The sequence below is a fragment of the Micropterus salmoides genome, unplaced genomic scaffold (assembly GCF_014851395.1).
Source record: "Micropterus salmoides isolate LMB-PRFRI ecotype aquatic unplaced genomic scaffold, ASM1485139v1 Ms_hic_scaffold_13, whole genome shotgun sequence".
NCBI classification, from domain to species: Eukaryota; Metazoa; Chordata; class Actinopteri; order Centrarchiformes; family Centrarchidae; genus Micropterus; species Micropterus salmoides.
In genome coordinates this window covers 14,279,982-14,294,631 of record NW_024040374.1, presented here as the reverse complement: position 1 = coordinate 14,294,631, position 14,650 = coordinate 14,279,982, and positions in this window count along the sequence as shown.

The following is a 14,650-nucleotide window of genomic DNA, read 5'->3' as shown; positions in this document are numbered from 1 at the left end:
ATTTAGTCAATATGCAAACTGTTATATATATAACTGTTGGCATATATTAATTTATTTATTTTCTTGTCTTTTATAACTACATATATATGTTCTAAAACGGGAAAGGGCAATACTTGCATTTCACTTGAGATTGTTTGTATTTTATGACAACAAATCTTAAGTTAACTTTCAACTAAACTTTTTTGAAAGAGGTTTCCACTGTATAGGACCAGAAGAAACGTGCCCAACTACCAACTTGCAATGTTTAAGACTTTGACAGGTCATCTTCTTAGCTTATTTTCTGAATAGTCATAATGTATTCCTGCCTTATCGTGAAACAGCATGAAACAGATGAAGATGAGCTCAGCAGGCTTTAACTCTGTCATTTTCATTCTCAGTGAAGCCTCTACTATAATAAGTGCCTCAGATCACATACCAAAGAAGTCAAAACAGTGTGCTCCATCAGAGTGAGATGTTCTGCAGGGGTAACATCAATTTATCAGTAATTAGGTGAAATTTGTAACCACCTCCACTGACTAATATTGACTCAGTTGACTGATTGATGTGGCATGACTTAAGCCATAGGGGTTTTCCCAGTTGCTTGCAGAGATCCACTCATTTTTGAGTAACCATATTTGCATAATGATTGCATAGATTGTACAACAGGTTGTTGAATCATCAACAGGTAGATTTGCTTCATAATGTGTATTCTTGTATTTGTGACAGCTGAGGCCAAGGCAAACACAAAGGTAGGCACTTGGATGGTTGTTGTATCAGTTGAGAATGTACAAAAATTATGCTTTGCCTCTTTTAGTGCTGCGATGGTTAAATATGTTAGTGAGGCTGAGGAGGCTGAAAATCAGATACCTTTAGTCATATCAATTCAAATCCATTCAATCTAGCTTTATTGGCATGAATGTAAAACAACAAATGACACTGCCAAAGCCACAAATAAATTACAAAAGAGCAATTCATTTTATACAGTTCATTAATAACTATAAAAAATAAAAAATAAAGATAAAGTAAATAATACAGTAATAGGGTTTGTGTATGTGTGTTAAAAAATAAAATATTAAAATTTAAATAAATAAATAAAACAGTATCAAATGTGAGATTAAAAAAAAACTAATATATTTAGTGCATGAGGTTAGAAAGTGCAGCTCTGTCTCTACCTGTCGTCTGTCACACTGGGAGCAGATTCTCTTCTCTATCTGTGGCGACCCTTTTCTATGGCCAGGCTGTGTTCACTTAGTCTGTATGTTGTCAACATTTTTCTTAGTTTAGGACATTTTATTTTGCTCAGGTAATATGCCAGTGTGAATTCTCTTTTTAGGGTCAGATAACATTGTAATTTACTTTGTGTTTTGATCGTTTCTTTCCAGTATTCAATATATTTTTCTTTTTGCATGCTGATAATTTGGTCTGGTCTGCTTGAGTTGGTGTTGCTGTGCTGAGTCTGGAGACTTGTTACTGCAGAGAGCCTCAGGATCAGCTGGCTGAGGGGCCTCTTCTCTGGTTTCAGCTCCTGGTATGTTACGGCTTTGTGATGGTATATCTGGGGGTTAACTGATTTTAAGTCATTGTAAAATTTAATTGATCTTTTCTGTATTTTTAGTAAGAGGGGGTATTGGCCAAGCTCTGCTCTGCACAGATTATTTGTTGTTTATCATTGCACCTGCAGGATGCTCTTACAGAACTCGGTGTGGAAAGTTTCTATGATTGCTTTGTCCCACTTGTCAAATTCATTATTTAGTTTTGGTCCTACCATATAGAATTATTGGTTCTAGTACAAGAGAAAGCTGTCCTTGCTTTGTCCTAAAGATCTTTCACAGCCATGTTGAGTTTTCCTGTGTATGTAATGTTGAGGCCAAGGTAATTTTTGTACGTTGCAATTTAGTGGTGTTTTTTTTTGTGTGTAACCTGATTTCTGTATTGTTTCTGAAAGATCATTATCTTAGTCTGTGTTTACTGTCAGGGCCCAGGTCTGACAAAATCTCTGCAGGAGATTAAGGTGCTGCTGCAAACCTTCTTTAGTAGGTGAAAGCAACACTAAGTCATCTGCATACAACAGGCCTCTGATCTCTGTGTCGTTCAGGGTGAGGCCATGTGCTGTGGAACGCTCTAGTTCAGGGGTATTCAATTAGAATTCAAAGAGGTCTAGTTAGAGAAAATTTCCCGAAGCAGATCCGGAACATCGATTAACTTACGTTATCATTCAGTACCATAACATATGTTTTTAGTCAACAACGGACTGTCAAATCAAATAATATTTCAGTCAGTGCCTAATTGTTTGAAAAAATGAAATAAAAAATGTAGCTTGAAGTGATGAAGTGTAGTCTTAACAAATTTTATAATAAACACTCAACACATCATAACAAATGTACAGCTGTAATGCCTCCTCTTTTACTAATACTAATACTGTGTTTGACCCCCTTTCGCCTTCAGAACTGCCTTAATTCTACGTGGCATTGATTCAACAAGGTGCTGAAAGCATTCTTTAGAAATGTTGGCCCATATTGATAGGATAGCATCTTGCAGTTGATGGAGATTTGTGGGATGCACATCCAGGGCACGAAGCTCCCGTTCTACCACATCCCAAAGATGCTCTATTGGGTTGAGATCTGGTGACTGTGGGGGCCATTTTAGTACAGCGAACTCATTGTCATGTTCAAGAAACCAATTTGAAATGATTCGAGCTTTGTGACATGCTGCATTATCCTGCTGGAAGTAGCCATCAGAGGATGGGTACATGGTGGCCATAAAAGGATGGACATGGTCAGAAACAATGCTCAGGTAGGCCGTGGCATTTAAACGATGCCCAATTGGCACTAAGGGGCCTAAAGTGTGCCAAGAAAACATCCCCCACACCATTACACTACCAAATTCTGACTCTACCATCTGAATGTCTCAACAGAAATCGAGACTCATCAGACCAGGCAACATTTTTCCAGTCTTCAACTGTCCAATTTTGGTGAGCTCTTGCAAATTGAAGCCTCTTTTTCCTATTTGTAGTGGAGATGTGTGGTACCCGGTGGGGTTTTCTGCTGTTGTAGCCCATCCGCCTCAAGGTTGTGCGTGTTGTGGCTTCACAAATGCTTTGCTGCATACCTCAGTTGTAACGAGTGGTTATTTCAGTCAAAGTTGCTCTTCTATCAGCTTGAATCAGTTGGCCTATTCTCCTCTGACCTCTAGCATCAACAAGGCATTTTCGCCCACATGACTGCCGCATACTGGATTTTTTTCCCTTTTCACACCATTCTTTGTAAACCCTAGAAATGGTTGTGTGTGAAAATCCTAGTAACTGAGCAGATTGTGAAATACTCAGACCGGCCCGTCTGGCACCAACAACCATGCCACGCTCAAAATTGCTTAAATCACCTTTCTTTCCCATTCTGACATTCAGTTTGGAGTTCAGGAGATTGTCTTGACCACCACACCCCTAAATACATTGAAGCAACTGCCATGTGATTGGTTGATTAGATAATTGCATTAATGAGAAATTGGAAAACAGGTGTTCCTAATAATCCTTTAGGTGAGTGTATATTAGCTGTTAAGATCAGTGGAGATGATGCACAGGGACAGGATGATGACCCCAGTCATGTTGAGGAGGAGGAGGAGGAGGAGGAGGAGGAGGAGGAGAGAAAGTAAATGGAAACAGACAAAACAGTGACAGGTACATGGGTTTGTTTGTCACCTGTGTAGCTGTACAATCAGTAAAAGCAGACACACACACACTCTCACAGCATTGTAGTTTTTGAGGTGAAGGTCTTCAGCATAATCTGATTCACTGTATACAACACTAATATGTATTAAAATAACTGCAAAAAATATTTCTCCCCGCCCCCAAAGGGCGCTTGCATAGAAAACCTCTCCGTCTCAATGTCCCGGGCTGAATTTCAGTCAGGTGTTTACAATAGACTGTATAAAGGTGTTTACACCTTTACTCAAGCACTGGAGGTTTTCAGGTCAGGGGCGGGGGGACAGAGCAGGGCATGATAGCGGGGTGTGGTGCCTAATTGGGAATCGGAGCCGGGCGAGCGGGCACCTAAACTGCCCTCGGCAGCCTCCCAGTAAACACGGCATGAACAGGACCAAACACAGCCTCAGAGACCAACGGGGAATACAGTACCGAGGTGATTTACAGAGCTTCTTGATGGACAAGATCTTGATGATAGTTTTACCTTTTGCTAAACCACTAAACGCTGCAAGTAGTCTACATTATCTGTCTGTCTCTGTTAGCTCGGTTAGCAGTGTGGCTAGCGCTCCTATTAGCTGACTCAGACCCGGGGTGCCGAGACCCAAACCTGGCAAGAAAACCACGTAGGGACTGTTTTACCAGTGGTCAAACTGGCCTCTGTTGGTCTTGAAGGATGTGTTCGGTCCTGGTGCAGCTGCCGTGTCCACTCACTGGGACAGCACATTCAGTGCGACACGTCGCATGACATTATGATGTCTGCTGATTCTGGAAAATACACTGTTCTAGTTCTCTTGGATCTGTCTTCCGCCTTTGACACCGTCGACCATCAGGTTTTGCTGGAAAGATTAAGGGATCAAGTAGGGCTGTCAGGGTCAGTTCTGCAGTGGTTCACCTCATATTTATCTGGGCGTAGTTTTAGTGTTACAGCAAACCAAATAAGGTCTGAGTCTGCAGACTTGCTTTGTGGAGTGCCTCAAGGCTCTGTTCTGGGCCCCGTTTTATTTTTGTTGTATTTGATCCCTTTGGGAAAGATCATACAAAGGTTCAATGATGTTTCTTTTCATCTATTTGCTGATGATATCCAACTTTACTGCTGCTTCAAGCCGTCAGAGATCTGGAAGTTAAACTCCTTGCTCCATTGTCTTGTGGAAATTAAAAAATGGCTAAGTGAAAACTCCCTGCAGCTAAATGCAGACAAAACAGAAACATTAATCATTGCCCCTGAGGATGCAATTCCAGGAATTAAACAATACTTGGGTGATTTAGGCCAGTCTGCTAAGCAAAGTCTTAGAAATTTGGGAGTTGTCCTGGACAAAGACATGTCGTTAGTGCAGCACTGCAAGCAGCTGACGAGAAACTGCTTCTTTCAATTAAGGAAAATCTCAAAACTTAGAAATATAGTTTCAAGAAATGATTTGGAGCTAATCATTCACGCCTTTGTGTCGTCGCGGTTAGACTATTGTAATAGTTTATTTTTATGCCTAAACCAGAAGGAGCTCTCTCGACTGCAATTAGTACAAAACTCTGCAGCCAGAATTTTAACACGTACTAATAGGAGGTCTCACATATCACCAATCCTAAAAGAACTTCATTGGCTACCAGTGTCTTATAGGATAAATTTTAAAATTTTGGTTTTAGTTTTCAGAGCTTTACATGGCCAGGCTCCACCCTATATTAGTGACCTGATTCAGCGTTATACCCCTGTGCGTGCTCTGAGGTCTGTGGATCAGAACCTGCTGACGGTTCCACGCACTCGCTACCGTACTAGAGGTGACCGATCTTTTCAGGCTGTTGCCCCTAGGTTGTGGAATGACCTTCCACCATCTATGCGCTCTTCTGATTCTGTTGATGCCTTCAAATGCAGACTAAAGACACATTTATTTGTTCAGGCTTTCAATTAGCTACTTGTGGGTTGATATGATCATGTACTGTCTATGCTTTTATTGTGTGTATTTTATGATATTAATGTTTTTGTTGTGAAGCACTTTGTGGCCCTATACCTGTGAAAGGTGCTATAGAAATAAACTTTTACTTACTTACTTACTTACGTCCCTCTAGCTTTGTGTTTTTACAGGAAACACGGAAGCAAATAGCATTGCGCTTTCATGGAAACATTCTGGTTAAAGTAATCCCTATGCATAATCCCCAATTTTACAAAATGTACCTGTAATCTGATTACATCTTTATTTCTGTACTGTAACGGAATACAGTTACTTTTTTTTGTATCCTGATTATGTAATGCCATTTAAGTAATCTGAAACACAAGGAGATTCCCCAACCCTGCAAATAGCCTAAATAACAGCAGCAAGGACTATAGCTGTCTCAATTTGCACACTTCCATACTTACACTTACTATTTTGAGGGCATAAGTGTGTTCACACTGAGAAGTACAGCAAAATGCAGTGCACTGAGAGTACCCGGATGGTGCACTCATGACGGCTAAAAATTTGTGTATGGAACGCTGGACACTTCTCACCCTCAACGACCACCATTTTAGCTATGTAGCGGAAGGGGGCGGGACCAACAACATGGGTGAAGCAGAAAGCAGCAGAGAAAGAGGCCAACAACAGAATGTCTTTTACAAGTTTTGTACACTATTTCATCACTAAATCCACTTCTGTGTCGATGTCGAATATTGACAGTTTTACGAAAAGTGAAGGAAAATGTGCTTGAATGTTTTTGGAGTTGAGAATCTACGCAAGTGGCGGTGGGACAAGCTCGCGCCAACCCTAGGGAGGAGCTAGCGAGGCCGGCCAGCTGTCCGCTCACAATCTGCCATCTGCTCCTGCTGTCACACAGACCTCTGCAGCCAACGCAGTGAGTTGGTTATGGCTGCATCTCCCGTCAGTCTTGAACGCAGCAGCAGACGAATCCAGCAACAACAGCAGAGGAAAACACAGCTGTAAGACAGTTTTAATGTTCGTACTGCTTACAGTAATTACATTACAGTAATTTAAATTAAAGGAAGAGACATCTGGCTCATGATGTACAGAAAATTCTTGGCTTGTGAAACTTAAAAAAATAAATAAACAGAAATAGTATGAAAAGGGGACTGTCGTTACTTTATTTATTATTATATCAGACATTACATTGTTGGTGTACAGTTGTGGTTACAATACTTGCTTATAAAGAAAATGACTTGTAAGTTTGAACTTGGCAATAAACCCGATTCTGAGCATTTTATTTTGGGTGATACAGCCAAGCTGTTATTTTGGAGCTCTGCAGGCGGCCTCGGGGTATTGGGCAAAGTTGCGATAGTCATTTGCGGTTAGTGCACAACAGCAGTGTTTGATTTGAGACAGCACTACCCTGTCGAAATTAACGCACTAAGCAAATAAGTCCATAGTGTATGCAGTGTACTGCATGCTAGTATACTCAAGGAAGTACAAGAATTGAGACACAGCATATGTTTTACAAAACATAACGTTTCTTAACGCCACTGACTAAAATAAAAAAAATGAAGCAAATAAATCCTGACCTTTGAACTTTTTCTGCACATTTATAAGAGCAGTATTGTAGTGTATATCTACGAGTTTCATATTGCTGTGCTGCCTTAGCAGATGCTTCAATAAATTAGATTGTTGAAAGCGTTTTGCTGGTTGCATAAAGTTTACAATTAACAACAATGTTCTTACATCTTAGACTGTGACACAAATAATGACAATACTTACAGCTTTGGAAAGAACGCCTCACCCTTGTTCTCCATTCTTTCTTTATCTTTTTGGCTAACAGCTGACCTTCCACGCAGTCACGCATTCACATCAAGAATGGTGCATTCTAGTAATGTAGTATTATTTGGATTAGTAACTGTAACAATATTAGTGTTTTTGAAAGAGTAATCCCTTACAATACTAGTTACTGGGAAAAGTAATAATATTACTGGTATATGTTTTATTTATCTAATTAAAACCACTATGTAATGTGTAATTAATGTTTGCTTTAATTGTACGTGGACATGTTTTATGTTTTATTTGTTGCACACCACTGTGTGTGTCTACGTTTTACAGTGATTGCTGTATAGCACTTTGTTACCTGTATTAAAAAGTGCTATACAATTAAAGATATTATTATCACTAGTGCAGTACCCATTCACAGGGGCCGATGTGAAACCTCCCTGCGCTTTTTAGATGTGCAGTGCTTGTTCAAAATGTGTGTCTCACATTAGTTTCACCTACAGCATTAATAACACAGCAATAACACTGAAACAACACGACAATGGCGGAGATAGCCTGCTGCTAGATAGGGGTGTGACGAGATCTCGCAAAGTTAAAACCTGTCTCGCAAGACTCACGCAATTGACATTTTTCACATGTTGTCCTGCCACAGATTAATTTTCTCACACAGTGTCAGGGAAATAATTTCTTCACAAAGAATACGGAGTCAAAAGATGTGATGAATCATTCTTTATATGTGGCCACGGAGAGAAAGATCATGAGTATCTCCCGACGTCTCCCTCTCCTTAAATACACTCCAGTAAATAACACAAACAACAAATGGTAGACTGCAGAACAAATGGCAAATCATGTCTGGAATATTTACACTCAATGGCTCTTCCTGAGCTAACAAAAGATTGCAAATGTAATTTAGCCTCAGAGATGCCCCTCCTACCCCAATTGTCTCATCCATTGGTCTGTGTTAAAATCTCACTTACTTACATGCAGCAGACGTTTGTTGTAAGATCCTTTGATTAGTGATTTACTGTGACCAAGACTTAAGACCAAGAGAGTTACATATAAGGAGTCCTAAGAATTTACAACCTAAAATTTGTTTCTCACATTTAAAAAACAATTGTATAACTGACAACTTTGACTTGTGGAGCCCAGTTGATGTGATCCCGGTGAATGCTGTGATAGTAATTGAGCGAACCTCTTGCTCTGTGAGTCCACACAGGAGGAGACAGTTTTGACGGAGCGGTAACATAGCTGGTAAATTATATATAAACTTATAATATAAACATCATACTGAGGCGCAAACTTGCTGTGTTTGGGACTGTGAGCTGCACTTTATGCGGTGTGCTGAAGTTAATGTGTGTGGATTTGTGGTGAGATTTCTGCCTGATCACAAGTGTTGTCGGTTACTTTTGGTTTCACATGCAACATGCAGTCCCAAACTGTGTCGGTCAAACAGTCTGAAGGAGAAAATATAAGCGGAGCAATAATGTAATGCACAGCAGCATTATTATTATTATTTAGGGCATCAAATGATGGTGATTTTGATGCTTCAAATGATTTCACCATCAAATAACTACAAAACTGGGGGTCAAACTAAATTAGTTGTCTGGTAAATGTCAATAATAATAATAATATATAATAATATATAAAAAGTATAATTATACCTCTAGTATGTGAGTTGAGGAAGACAGCGATTCGATTGTTCTTTTTCTTTGGAGGGAGACAAACCGCAACAGCTATATATCGTAACACGAGGACACTGAGTTATTTATTTCCTCGTAAGAACCAGAACATAAGGATACCAGGAACCAGGACACTAATGTTAAAGTAAACACAGTTTTTCTTTATACAGGGTGGAACCAGAGGTGAAGAGTAACAAATTACAATCACTCACGTTACTGTAATTGAGTAGTTTTTTTGTGTACTCATACACGGGGTGGCTGTGGCTCAGGAGGTAGAGCGGGTTGCCTGTTAATTGAAAGACTGATGGTTCAATCTCTGGCTACTACTGGCTGGCTGTCGCAGTGTCCTTGGGCAAAATACTGAACCCTGAATTCCCCCTGCTGACTGTTCCACCAGTGTATGAATGTGTGTGAATGTTAGTTTCTGTTTGAGGCTTGGTGTATGAATGGAGAGTGGTCACAAAAACTAGAAAGGCGCTATACAAATACAGCACATTTACTTATTTAAGTCGTTTTTATAATCTGTAATTTAACTTTTACTTAAAGGCTCAGTGTGTAAGACAGTGTGTAAGATTTAGTGGCATCTAATGGTGAGGGTTGTGAATAACAACCATAGGTCCAGTTTACCACTGCCCCCTAACCTTTCAAAGAGCATAGGACAGCGACAGTGTCTGACAAAGCACAAAAGGTGTCTCTTCTGAGACAGCAGAGAGTAGCCAGTCAAGAAATGAGGTTTCTTTAGGTAAATATATTAAGAAATTATATTTACTTAATAATTCAGTACAACCATATGTTACTGCAACTTGGCCACTGACAGATAACATGGAAAATGTAAGCCAAGAGTGTGAAACACTGTCACTGTTTCTGCACCACAGTCCATTGTAAACCACATATTAAATAAAGTTTATACAAATACTGACAAGGGAAACACATTCATTCTCTCTGTGATTATGGACCCTCGCCAAAACTGGCCGCCAAAAATAATATCTGGCCCGCGGCCAGATTATATTGCTTTGATAGCGGCAAAAAATATAAATAAATAAATACTCATGACAGCAACATTTACTCACATAATCACTTCCTCTTAAAGGCCCATTTATACTCCTGCGTAGGGTCTACGTGCGTACCTACGCCTAGGCATTAAGAGGCTAACCAGCCGACCAATCATAGAGCTTACAGTCCACGTCGACTCGATGTGTAGTTACATTTTGGAGGAGGTGCACGACAGGCGACAGCGTAGCCTCTGCGTAGCCCCGTAGCCTATGCCGTCACCTGCGCCGTCGATGTGGTTTTGCCTACAGAATAAAAGCGCGAGAAGCTTGTTTACTGCATTGCTGTATTTGGAGTTATACTGAGCTTTTACTTTGAAAAATTATGATCAACATTAAAAGAGTCTGTAGCCTGCTTGACAAACCTCTGAAAGAGCCGTCAGAAAACGTGATTCCCCTAAATGTCCTCTGCATGGAGATACTAGGGAATGATAAAGCGTATAGTACCATAGTTTGATCACCGAAACACAGAAACAGTGCAGCACATGCCGTGATCTGAGAAACGAGAGAAAAAAAACAAGTATTAACCCTTGAGTTACAAATCACACACCTTACCAACTGAGCTAACTAAGTCAATGTGGTGGCTTATATTCTCACCCACCATCTAAGGGTTGAAAATATTTCTCTGATGCAAAACATATTTGCCGACCCCTTTAGTATATTATTACTACTTCTTCTTCTTCTAACGTAGGTATTCAACACAGTGATGACTGTCTACACTGCCTGAATTCTACCAGAAGTACATCAAAGAAGAATGTAGTGACAAAACGCGCTCTGTAGCGCTTTTTGTCCGTTTTCAGCTACTGTAGAAACATGATGATGCAACGTGGCGACGTCCATGGAAGGGGGTGCCCGCGGTTATGGAGATATAAATGTCTCATTCTAAGGTAATAAAAACATAATGGTTTATTATATAAGGTCTTTACACACCACTGAAAACATAGTTATGGATCTTATATTGCATTTTTGTCGATAGATCCTCAGAAATATTACAAACTGAACCTTTAACTATGTTTTCTTCTATTGTACTTCACTGCATTTTAAATCACATCCGTTACTGAGTAAAAAAAAAGCTTGCACGTGGCTCAAAGACAGGACTGACTGTGACTCTTGCTGTGGAAAGTCCCCAGCTGCAGTAGCACATGCTTAAAACAGGAGCGTTGGACTTGATCTAGCCAAAGGGAACAGAGGGAACGATCACCAACCGTCCGCAGCGAGAAGGAGTGGACAGGGTCAGGGAGAGGAGGTCGCGGAGAAATAGCACATCATGTCTTTTTAAGAGGAGCCAAGCCTCTCCGTATTTCGCACCCTGCTTGTACCACAGGAAGTTGGTAAAAGAAGTTTTCATAGTTTGGTAAGAGGCTCAAATGCTCAAATTAGCCAAAAAGATATTGGTGCATGATATAATTAATGTTGATTGGCACTAGCAACCTAGTGGTAACTACTTCTTTATGCTTAGGCCTATGTTAATAGACAATTAATTATGCTAAAGCATATGATTTCCATTAAAATTACCACTTGTTTGACTGTAGCCTAAATAGGGAAATTACTTATTTCAAATTATTATTTTGAGGCCACAAATTAATAATTTGCTGCATGAGAAATATGGGTATTACGTACTTTTATTTACGGACAGTTCTAAAAATCCAGAGAACGGAAAATCAAGCTGTGCTTTTTACATTCTAGAATTAAAAATTAAGGTGTTTAAAAAATTAACCGATCATTTATCGGTATGTGCAGCAGAAATGATGGCAATCTTGTTAGCATTACAGTGGATAGAGGAAGTCAAACCCATGAGAATGCTTATTTGTTCAGATTCAAGTGCAGCTCAAGTCTGAAAAGTACAACATCAAAATGTAGGGAGGATATTATGTTTGATGTTCAGTTTTTATGGGTCCCAGCACACACTGGCATCCAAGGGAACGAGATGGCAGACACTTTAGCTAAAAATGGGTTGACTAAAAAAGGTGGCCAGTGTTGGGCAAGTCACTCAGAAATTGTAATATATTACTAGTTACTTATTACTCCTTAAAAAAAGTAATATTATTACTTTACTTATTACTGGGTGATAAAAGTAACTAGTTACGTTACTCGTTACGTTACTATATTACTTTGTTTGCTACAGTATGACAGCGCAGCTGGGGGTGCACCATTGTTCACAAGAGAGAGAAAGAGGGAGTGAGCGAGCGAGAGGAGGTGCTGCATGAATATGTGCTCCTCAATACAGCTCCTCAATCAAATATGATTTTAAATAAGCCTAGTAAAAGATGGATGACACCACCCTCATTGGGCTCATCTCAGGTGGGGATGAGTCCGCCTACAGGTGGGAGATCGACCATCTGGTGCAGCAGTCTGGAGTTTAACACTCAGACTTGAGAAAGAGCACAGCCCCACCCTCCCACCTCATCCTGTGTGACTCCCCAGTCACCACTGTGGACTCCTTCTGCTTCCTGGGCACCATCATCTCCCAGGACCTCAAGTGGGAACTGAACATCACCTCCATCATCAAAAAGGCCCAGCAGAGGATGAACCTCCTGTGGCAGTTGAAGATGTTCAGCCTGCCAAACTGACAATGATGGTGCACTTCTACACCGCCATCATTGAGTCCATCCTCACCTCCTCCATCACCATCTGGTACGCTGCTATCACTGCCAAGGACAAGGGCAGGCTGCAGCGCATCATTCGCTCTGCAGAGAAGGTGATTGGCTGCAATCTTCCTTCTCTTCTGGACCTGTACTCCTCGAGGACTCTGAGGAGTGCAGGAAAGATTGCAGCTGACCCCTCCCACCCCGGACACAAACTGTTTCAGACTCTCCCCTCTGGCAGGAGGCTGCGGTCCATCAGGACCAAAACCTCTCGCCACAAAAACAGCTTCTACCCATCTGCAGCTAGCCGCATTAACAAGGTCCGGGTCCCCCACTGACACTCCCCCCTTGCAAATGATACAAATGTCTCTGCACATGTAAATACTGTTTCATCTCGTGTCATGCACAGACCTGGCACGTTGCACATATTTGTTGTTGATTGTTGATCTTTGTTGTTGTATATTTTTATGTTGTCAGTTTATATATTTATATGAACACAATATTCTCTTCAGTTGCGTTACTTCTGCACGGCACAGACCCAGAGTAATTCACATATATATATCTGCAACATTGTTCTTCTACATTTATTTATGTCGACTGTATGTTTGTCTACATGTAGCACCTTATCACCACAGCAAATTCCTTGTATGTGTAAAGCACTACTTGGTAATAAAGCTCCTTCTGATTTTGACAAAGTCTGGTGCTGCTGACCTGCCACACCGTCACGCTTTCACGTCATGGATGGTGCGTTCAGTAACGAGTAACCCAGCGTTACTTGACTTAGTAACTGTAATATTACTATTTTAGAAAAGTACTTAGTTACACAACTAGTTACTGGGAAAAGGAATAGGCCTATTATTATGCGTTACTGGAACGTTACTGAGTAACGCATTACTGCCCAACACTGGAGATGGCAGTACCAGCAAAGCAGAGATCAAAGCATGGAGGAGTTTATGGGATAATGGAAATAAAGGAAGACATTTATACAAGATTCAGCAGAAAGTGAGGGAGGAAAGATCAATGGGGAAGAGCAGGAGGGAACAGTGTCAAGGTAGCAGAATTAGACTAGGTCACACAAAGTTAAATGCATCTCTGCACCTTATTGGAAAACATCCATCTGGAAATTGTGAGGCATGCAGTCAACCAAAAACTGTGGAATGTGTGCTGTTTGAATGCACTAAAAACTCAAAGGAAAGATTGGATTTAAGGTATGGACTGGAACATGAAGGAATTAAAGAAATGGACATTAAAACTATTTTCTCAAACAACTCCGGAAAGATGGTGTTTAAACACATCTCAACTTTTTTACAACAAACTGGACTGAACACAAGGATTTAAGCATATGTAACTACGATATAGTAGGTGGGGATGATGTTCCATCTGGATGCAAGTCGCCAGTAAAAAGGACCATCCTTCACGAAAGGAAAGGAGATAATGGCGTCCCATAATTCCTTGCGAAGTACGTTCTCAAACTCAAACGATAAAATCCATTGACCTTTAACATTTAGCAAAATCACTGCAATACAGACGCACATTATGATTCTTGAATAAGACAATTTGCTTCTTTCTTTTGGTTTGTTTTCTTTTGGCTTTGCTGTAATCTAATGCTGTTTAAACACCGATTTATGTTTCAGATTGTTGAAATAAGCTTACGTGTTGTATTAGAATTTTATGACGGATAAAGGATGTTGATCAAGTTACCAATGGCTATCAAGCAAAGTGCAACCTTATTGGTTCTTGGATGGAAAAACAGATCTTAGGGCTTAAAACCAGTCTCTAGCAACGTATTTGAAGCCTACTGTCGCTGCTTAATGAATGAGCGCGGTATTAAAATTTCACACGATCGTTAATGATTATCAGTAAGCTATGGTAACACTCAAGGCATGGCTGTCTCCCTCACCTTTTTCTTCAAATGACGAGTGAATGTGAAGGAGAGAGCGACAGAAAGTGACAGTGAAAGTTAGCGGAGGATAAGATCAGCATTAAA